The sequence below is a fragment of the Oryx dammah genome, unplaced genomic scaffold (genome assembly GCF_014754425.2).
Source record: "Oryx dammah isolate SB20612 unplaced genomic scaffold, SCBI_Odam_1.1 HiC_scaffold_13, whole genome shotgun sequence".
NCBI lineage: Eukaryota > Metazoa > Chordata > Mammalia > Artiodactyla > Bovidae > Oryx > Oryx dammah.
In genome coordinates, this window is record NW_024070197.1 from 5963789 (window position 1) to 5972422 (window position 8634).

Consider the following 8634-nt stretch of genomic DNA (forward strand, 5'->3'; position numbering starts at 1 on the left):
TTGGATGGGGATGACCTGACCCCTCCCCCATACTGGATAATGGCGGACCTGCCTCCCAGTGCTCCACCAGGACTGGAGGCCACCTTAATGGCCAATCCAGGGCCAGGTGAAGTCTTGCAGCAGCCACTGCTCCTCTGCCAGCTCTCCCCGAGGTTGTAGAGCCGCCACCTCGGCAGGCTCCGATCCCGGTGACAGAAGCCTCTAGCCAACACTTCCAGGATCCTGCTCCAGCTGAACTGCCCAAGCTATACCCACCTCTCCCGGTGAGTACTGACAAGAAGGGGAGGGAGACGTTGGAATTAAGCAGAGACTGTGCTCTGCCAGAGAGCCAGAGGGAATGAGAGTGAACAGGCAAGAGATTTACAATGCTAGCTGCTGCTCTAGGAAAGTCTATCTTGGGCCCTCTGGAATACTTCCTCTGCCCCAAGGACAGGACAGTCCTTCAACCGGTCCCAATGGAAGCCCTGGGGCCCTGTTACAGCCAAACCAGTGTGCCTGGTGCCAAGCTTTTGGCCACTGGAAGAATGAATGCCCTAAGGCAAGGAAGGAAGAGGAAGTTCCCACAGTTGTGGGCTTGCTGACTTGGAAATTAAATAGGGCTGCCAGGGCTCAGAGATATCAGGTCCCTGAGAACCCATGGTAACGTTAAAAGTGGGGGACCAAAACACTGACTTCATGGTGGATACAGGAGCAGAACTGTTGATAGTAACAAAACCTGTGACACCACTGTCCAAAAAGACTACCGCTGTAACTGGGGTAACAGGAGAAGAGAGGATTAAACCATTTTGCCAGCCCAGAAAATGTCAGATGGGGGGGGGGGGGCACCAAGTGATTCTTGAATTCCTCTACATTCCTGAGTGCACAGTACCCCTGTTGGGAAGAGACTTGCTCTCCAAACTTGGAGCACAAGTGACTTTCTCCCTTGAGGAGAGACCCACCTTCCGGATGAACACTATGACTTATTTGCTCGCTCTCTCAATACTCCACGAAGATTAGTGGAGGTTGCATGAGCCTCTGAAGGAAGAACCAGGTGGGCCGGAAGAGCATGAGAGAGCGCTAACTTCCCCCGCCCCAGGCTAGCTAAACATCAAGCCCCAGTGATAATAGAACTCAAACCAGGCACCATCCCGGTTAGAAAGCGCCAGTACCTGCTACCGATAGAGGCCTGGGCTGGCATACTGCCCCACATCAATAGATTGAAGCAAGCGGGCATTCTAGTAGAGTGCCAGTCAGCTTGGAATACACCAATCCAGTCAAAAAGGAAGGAGGATAGGACTATCGGCCTGTACAGGACTCAGGCTAGTCAACCAGGCTATTGTGACTTTACACCTCACTGTTCCAAACCCTTATACCTTACTTAGCCTCCTCCTGCCAAGGACTAAAGTTTATACTCACCTAGATCTCAAGGATGCCGCCTTCTGCATACACCTCACCCCAGCGTCACAGCCCATCTTTGCCTTTGAATGGGAAGATCCAGTTGGGGGCACCAAGCAACAGCTCATCTGGACTCGCCCACAAGGGTTTAAGAACTCCCCAGCCATCTTTGGGGAAGCCTTGGCTTCTGACCTGAACTCATTCCATCCGGAAGAGTATGAATGTTGGCTCCTACAATATGAGGATGACCTGCTGCTGGCTGCCGAGACCAAGGAAAAATGCTGGAAAGGGAGAAAAGCACTGCTTCAGCTGCTGATGGAAGCAGGTTACTGGGTGTTGAAGAAGGCACAGGTCTGCAAGGAGGAGGTAAGGTAGCTGGGGTTTGTTTTAAAGAAGGACACAAGGTTCCAGAACCTAGTTGGGTCCTATATACTGATCACACTAGCCTGATAAAACAAGGACAATGGCTGTCAGATTAGCCAAAGTGGAAGGGGCCATCAAGACTGAAAAGGGATGGTAGGAAATGCCAAGTGGCAAATTATTGGTACTGGAGGAGCTGGCACACACTCTGGTAAGCTAAACACACCAAGCGACCCACCTAGGCCATGCTGCCTGCTCACAGGTTAATGCTGCCTCTTGGGTATTTAGACAAAAACCTCTGGGTATTCAGCTGAAAGGCATGCTGCCCTTTGAACACCTGGGAGCGGACTTCACTGAAATGAAACCTCACCGACACTACTGTTACCTGCTGGTCATGGTATGTACGTTCTTGGGATGGGTAGAAGCTTTTCCTACCTGGACTGAAAGAGCATCAGAAGTAGCCTGGTGCCTGCTTAGGGAAATAGTTCCCAGATTTGGACTTCCTACCAGCATTGGTTCAGAAAATGACCTGGCTTTTGTAGCTGATTTAGTACAGTTCATTTCAGTTCAGTCACTCAGTCATGTCCGACTCCTTGTGACCCCGTGAATCACAGCACGCCAGGCCTCCCTGTCCATCACCAACTCCCGGAGTTCACTCAGACTCACGTCCATCGAGTCAGTGATGCCATCCAGCCATCTCACCCTCTGTCATCCCCTCTCCTCCTGCCCCCAATCCCTCCCAGCATCAGTCTTTTCCAATGACTCAACTCTTCGCATGAGGTGGCCAAAGTACTGGAGTTTCAGCTTTAGCATCACTCCTTCCAAAGAACACCCAAGACTGATCACCTTTAGAATGGACTGGTTGGATTTCCTTGCAGTCCAAGGGACTCTCAGGAGTCTTCTCCAACACCACAGTTCAAAAGCATCAATTCTTCGGCGCTCAGCTTTCTTCACGGTCCAACTCTTACATCCATACATGACCACTGGAAAAACCATACAACAATAAGCAAAATTTTAAACATCAAATGGAAACTGCACATTGCATATAGGCCCAGAGTTCTGAGATGGTGGAATGAACCAACCGGACATTAAAGAGACTCTCCAAGTGGATCACAGAGACTGACTGCTCTTGGGTGGACTTGCTTCTGACGGTTCAGTCAGGATGACCCCACAGTCCCAAGGCTATTCTCCATACAAAATTGTGTATGGGAGGTCCCCTCCCATAATAAAACAGGTGTCAACAAATTTGCCTCAGGTAAGGGGGGGATAGGATTTCATAGCAGATGGAACTGGGTAAGGTAATAAATCGGGTAACTGAGTTTGTACAAGAAAGGGTGCTGTTCCCCCTTGGGGAACAGATTCATGAGTTTACACTTGGTGACCAAGTATAGGTCAAAGATTGGAAACATGATTTGCTAGCCCCTTGGTGAAAGGGCCCTTATGTTATTTTAACTACCCCTACTGCAGTTAAAGTTGCATGTATTGTCCCTTGGATCCATCATACGAGGGTGAAGAGAACATACTACACAGACCCAAAAAACGCTGAGTGGACTGCACAGAGGGACCTCGCTGATCCTTGAGAGACTAAGACCATCCTTAAGAAGAAGGAAATAAGATCCTGGACAAGCCCCTTCAGGAAGAAGCTGCACAATCAACTCCTGCTGCTTGGCCTCATCAACATGATTTTGAATTTAACTTCTGTTTCAACTCAGGACAATGTTTTCATCTAATGGGCACATTCCTAGGCAGTCTTCCACAACACTTCCAACTGCTGGGTATGTAGGACTATGCCTTTGTCAGTGATGGATGGACTTCCTTGGTGGGTGTCACCGTTCTGCCAAGGAGATTTTAAACCACTCTGCTCTTTCTTGGATGACAGAGACTTTCCTCTCTCTTGTCAATCATAACCTCTCCTTGCTCTCTTGGTGTATGACCTACAGTCAATAGACTCGGGTCATGGGGTTACATTTGATATAAATGCCAGTGTAACAAAAGCCTAACCTACAACAACTGGTAAATCTACCTTATTTATATGCTAGGTGGACAAGATCCGTGTTTCAGTGGTATGAGTATATTGCTGCCTTATTTGTACCCTCTATAGGGACAACAGATATCATGATTAAAGTAGAGGCCTTGACTAATTTCACAAAACAGGTCCTCCTAGATAGAACAAAAGCCATCCCAGCCTTAAATGAAGAGCAACTCCAAATGAGAAGAGCGGTAAGTCATAATAGAATGGCTTTGGACATACTTACAGCTGCTCAAGGAGGGACCTGTGCTATAATTACAGTTGAATGTTGTGAATACGTTCCTGACTTATCTGGCAATGTATCAACTGCTTTAGATGACATGAAAAACCAGGTAAAAACAATGTCAAATGAAAACATTGCTTTCTGGACTTCGGTCCTATCTTGGGTGAAGGGTGATTGGTGGAAAACTGTATTTACCACTGTTACAGTTGCCTTGATAGTTCTGCTTTGTGGACCCTGAATTTTACAATGTATTATGAACTTTGTAACCCTTTGTTGATGTCATTCTCCCAAACTGGTGGTCAGAGAGTCAGGGTACAATATATCCCTATGAATGATGCTCATCATATGAGTTAAGAGCATCAAGAGAGGGGAATGAAGAAGGAATTCATAGGGCCTGGACTCCATCTTAGGCCTGTTCATGCTGATCATGCTTGGCCACCTTTCCAATGGATGCTGAACTCTGTGTTTAGTGCCTATGAAAACAGCAACAGAAGGATAAGACCCCCACGAGACAGGGGAACCTTGAAGATCGTATCTAGGTTACTCATCGCATAAGAGAAAACATACACCAATCACCCCTTCCTCCAAAGGCCATAAATTTTTCTGTGTCTATTGGAGTGTAACCTCGGGTTTATTGATTATTGGCTAATTGACTGTTTGAGCACATAGCACATGAATGATGGAGTTATTGGGATTGTATTTTCCTTGGTTTATGTAAGTCTCAAGGAATTTGGAATGGTGGGTTCAGAAACGTACACATGGGGTATAAAAGATTTTCACAAATGCTGGTCGGGGTCCTTGGCTAAGAAGAGACACTGCCTTGGGCCCACCAGTGTAATAAACTGCACTCCACTATCCGCATTGTTCTACTGAGTGAGTTTGTTTCCCAGAATGTGTGGCTACAACAATAAATAGGGGATGATTTAGTGTGGGTTTAATTTTCTCACGGCCTATGGCCCTAGTCCCTTCTGATATGATTAGGCCCAGATATCTAACAGATTGTTGACAAAGCTGAGCCTTTTCTCTTGATGCCTTACAACTGCAGCCTGCCAGAAAGTTAAATCTTCTGAGGCTCCTGAACAAGCTTCCTCTGTCTTAGCACAGAGCAAAATATCATCTACGTATTGTAACACCACTGCTTCGGAGCTATTAAAGTTTTGGAGATCCCGTGACAAACTTTGTCCAAATAAGTGAGGCCTGTCATGAAATCCCTGGGGCAAAACTGTCCAGGTTAACTGAGAAGCTGGCTGCATAGGGGTCTTCAAAGGCAAATAGAAATTGGCTTTCCTCTGCCAAAGGCACAGAATAGAAAGCATCTTTCAAATCAATTACTGAGAAATACTTGGCTCATTCAGGAATTTCAGACAATGGAGTATAAGGATTAGGCACCAAGGGGTGTAAAGGAACTACAGCCTCATTTATTATTTGTAAATCTTGGACTAGTCTCCATTTCCTTTTGATTTCTTTATACCCAAAATAGGAGTGTTGCATGGACTGTTACAGGGAACTCATAGTCCCTGCTCTAAACTTTCGATGATGTGCTTTAACCCTTAACCTCAGGTTTCAGTGGATACTGCTTCTTATGTGGAAATAAGTGTGGGTCTTTGAGCTTGACAACTACAGGAATAGCATTTTGTGCTCGACCCACAGATTTTCCATCAGCCCATACTCTAGGATTTACATTTTGTTCAACCAAAGGGAGAGAAAGGGAGGGCTTCATATTTATGAAAAGAGAGGCATGGACCTTGTTCAGTATATTCCTCCCCAAAAGGGGTGAGGGAGACTCTGGCACAATCAGAAACTCGTGTGAAAATAGCACAGAATCTGTTACAACATAAAGAATAACTGAAATAATATCCTTTGGCTCGTCTAGACAGTCCCATTAGGGAAACGGATCTGGAAGGAAGTGGGCCAGGGGCTTCAGGAAGCATGGAGTAAGTTGCCCCAGTATCTAAAAGGAAATCGACGGATTGGCCCCCCACAGTTATTAATACCCCGGTTCCACAGGTGTAATTAGGACAGGAGCTTGTGTGGGAACCTCCCGGGCACCTTCAGTCCTGATTGTCTTGAGAGTCTGACCCCAGGTGTCATTATGACAACACAGTATTTTAAGAGAAACCTTTTAAATTTGTATAGAGAAAAAAAATATTGCTAGTTTGTTTCCTCCTGCTGCTTAAGAGAGAGAAAAATGTCTGACACTTGCAGCCTATTTCCTCCATTTGGAGACCCCTGGCCTTCCTGCCTGTTACTCTCTCAACATCGTAAAATAAAATAGACATATTTTCAACTGTGGTTTTACCAAAGACATGAATTGTGTGTATGTGTTTATGTGTGCACACACAAATGGATATTTCTGGTCTCAGATCTTTACCAGAGAATAACGGAGGTATGACATTAGATCTTGTGAAATTAAAGGCATTTCTTTGAGAAATGGAAAAATAAAAGAACATTTAACATGATAAAACCAATAAAAAAAAATGCTTCATTCTTTCAAAAAAAGAAAACAAACACCTAGTTTAACTGGTTAGTCTGATGGTCTGTTTTCTCCATTTTCTATGATCAGTGAAAAAAGTGAGCTGTGTGGTGATATGAAAATGTTTCCCTCAGGTCCCTTTGTGACTTTTCTGTGCAAATGAGGAAGGATGGGCTGGATTGACCTGGAACCTTCCAACAGAGCCTCTCTCTTCATAATGAAAAAGATTGCTCAGATCCTATTCCCAAGCTGACCCCTTAACAATGTTTTTTGTACCAGTGGATATACATTTCAATTCTGTATTTTTAAAATATTTTACTGCAATCATATAATAAAGGAGTACCTGCTTGGTATCAGTTTGACTCAATCGTGAAAGAAAAGTTTCCTTTGCTCAGGTACATGACAGATGTTCCTGGTCTTAAATGGGATGGGCATTAAGGACAAACTTGGCCCACTTGCCCTTCCGCCTCCCATTTCATTATTCAGTTATACCTGGTTCTCTCCACTCAGCTCAGAGCTTCTCATAAACGGCTTCTCTCTGGGCCTGAGGGAGCCCACTTGTAACATGGAGATGTGAGACTAGACTGGAATCTCTGAGCGTGAGCAACACTGACTCCTGAAGTGATTAGCCAATTGGCTGTGTGTCTGTGTTTGGCAGTTTTGGTTTGGAGGGAGTTTCTGGTGGTAATGAGAATGTAAATAGATCCCAGTCCTCCCTGAATGAAAAACAAAAAGGAAAACTAGGATGGAGGCACGATCACAGGCTCAGAATTAGAATTAGAATCAGTTCTATGAATAAGTCTAAATCTGAAGGGAGATTTTTTTTACGTCCTGACGATCAGACCTCCACTGGCTTTCATTTGTTCTTTGGTCAAAAGCTTGACTCCTTCCTGTAGTTCCACAGACCTCTGTCAAGCTCAAGCCCTGTCAGTGTCTCCAGCCTCATCCTGGGAGCTGACCCTTTGCTCATGTTTCAGCCTGTCCTGGTCTCATTTACCTTTTCTCTGTTTCCAAATACCAAAACCATTTCTGTCTGACATTGTAGTTCCTTTTCTCACCTTCACGTCACCGTGCCTCAGGCCCTTTGTCACCTTTCAAGTCTAGGCTCAAAGAGGTCTCCTCATCCCCTCCTAACAGTCTCTCTCATGTTACCCAGGTTTATTGCCTCTGTATCAGTTGCCATCAGCAGAAATTAATGCCCTTCATGGGTTATTTTGAGTCCTTCCTGGTTCCCCTCTTTTTAGGGCTCATAGTGTTCCTCTTCTTCCCAGCATGGCTGCAATACCTGATAACTGGAAATGTCTTTAGATGACAGGACTATGGGTTGGGCTGAATAATCCTCAGGAGAAACCAAGAGAACAGGGCAGGTGATGAAGATGTTTCCCATGTTCTGGACATTTCAGCTGTAATTGATCTTTACCCCATGTGACTACTTAATTACTCAAAAGATGAGCCAAGAAATATAGGAAGTCCTGAAAAGCCTTACAGAACTGGTGTCCTCAAGCAGTGGGCTAAGATGTCCACCTGTTTAGTCTGCTGGGTTTAGTCCTCTATAGCCCCCAGATCTAAGCTCTGTCCATCCAGGGACCAGTCACCATCGTGGACAGCAGCTTTGCCATCTAGGAGTTCATGTGCTCAGTGTCAGTGATTGTGATTTCAGTGAGCTGAGGATGAGCAGAAATCCAAAACCTAACCGGGCAGGAAGGAGACGCTGCCCCCTGCGCCCCCCCAAGAGCTAGAATATCTTCCAAGTAGGTGTGGGTGGAGAAAACAGGAGATAGTGAGACCTGGAGACCCTTGCTTTGAGACTTCCTCATCTCAAATGCCTTTGTAGGTGGACTCCATAATGTCCCCAGGTGGGACAGTCCTCCCCTGCAGACTTTCCCAGGAGGGCCAGTCTCTTGATTTTCATACTGCATGTGCAGTGCCCTTTGGGTGGTAGCTCGTGGGCACTCCTCTTGTGATCCCCTTTGCCAAGAAACCTCTGTGTGCTTTAGTCCTGCTTAGTCCAGTCATGCAGGGAGGAGAGGGAGACAAATGGGGAAAGTGGAGGGAGCCTGGTGGGGTCTGCACGAGGGTTGTGGCAGTACTTGGGGGCATCAAGGTGAGCCCAGTGAATGGAGTGTGCACCCATCCCAAGTGTAGTTGCAGGGACCAGGGGTGTGTGGATCTGTT

The 8634-nt window shown here is 46.0% G+C and overlaps 1 long non-coding RNA gene across 1 annotated transcript; it reads left to right on the forward strand.

The window, feature by feature from the left end:
• LOC120872079 lies at positions 1-4912 on the forward strand. Its single transcript, XR_005723160.1, has 2 exons — positions 1-263; positions 3202-4912. It is a non-coding gene; the product is annotated as an uncharacterized LOC120872079 (long non-coding RNA).
• Positions 4913-8634: the final 3722 nt, after the last annotated feature.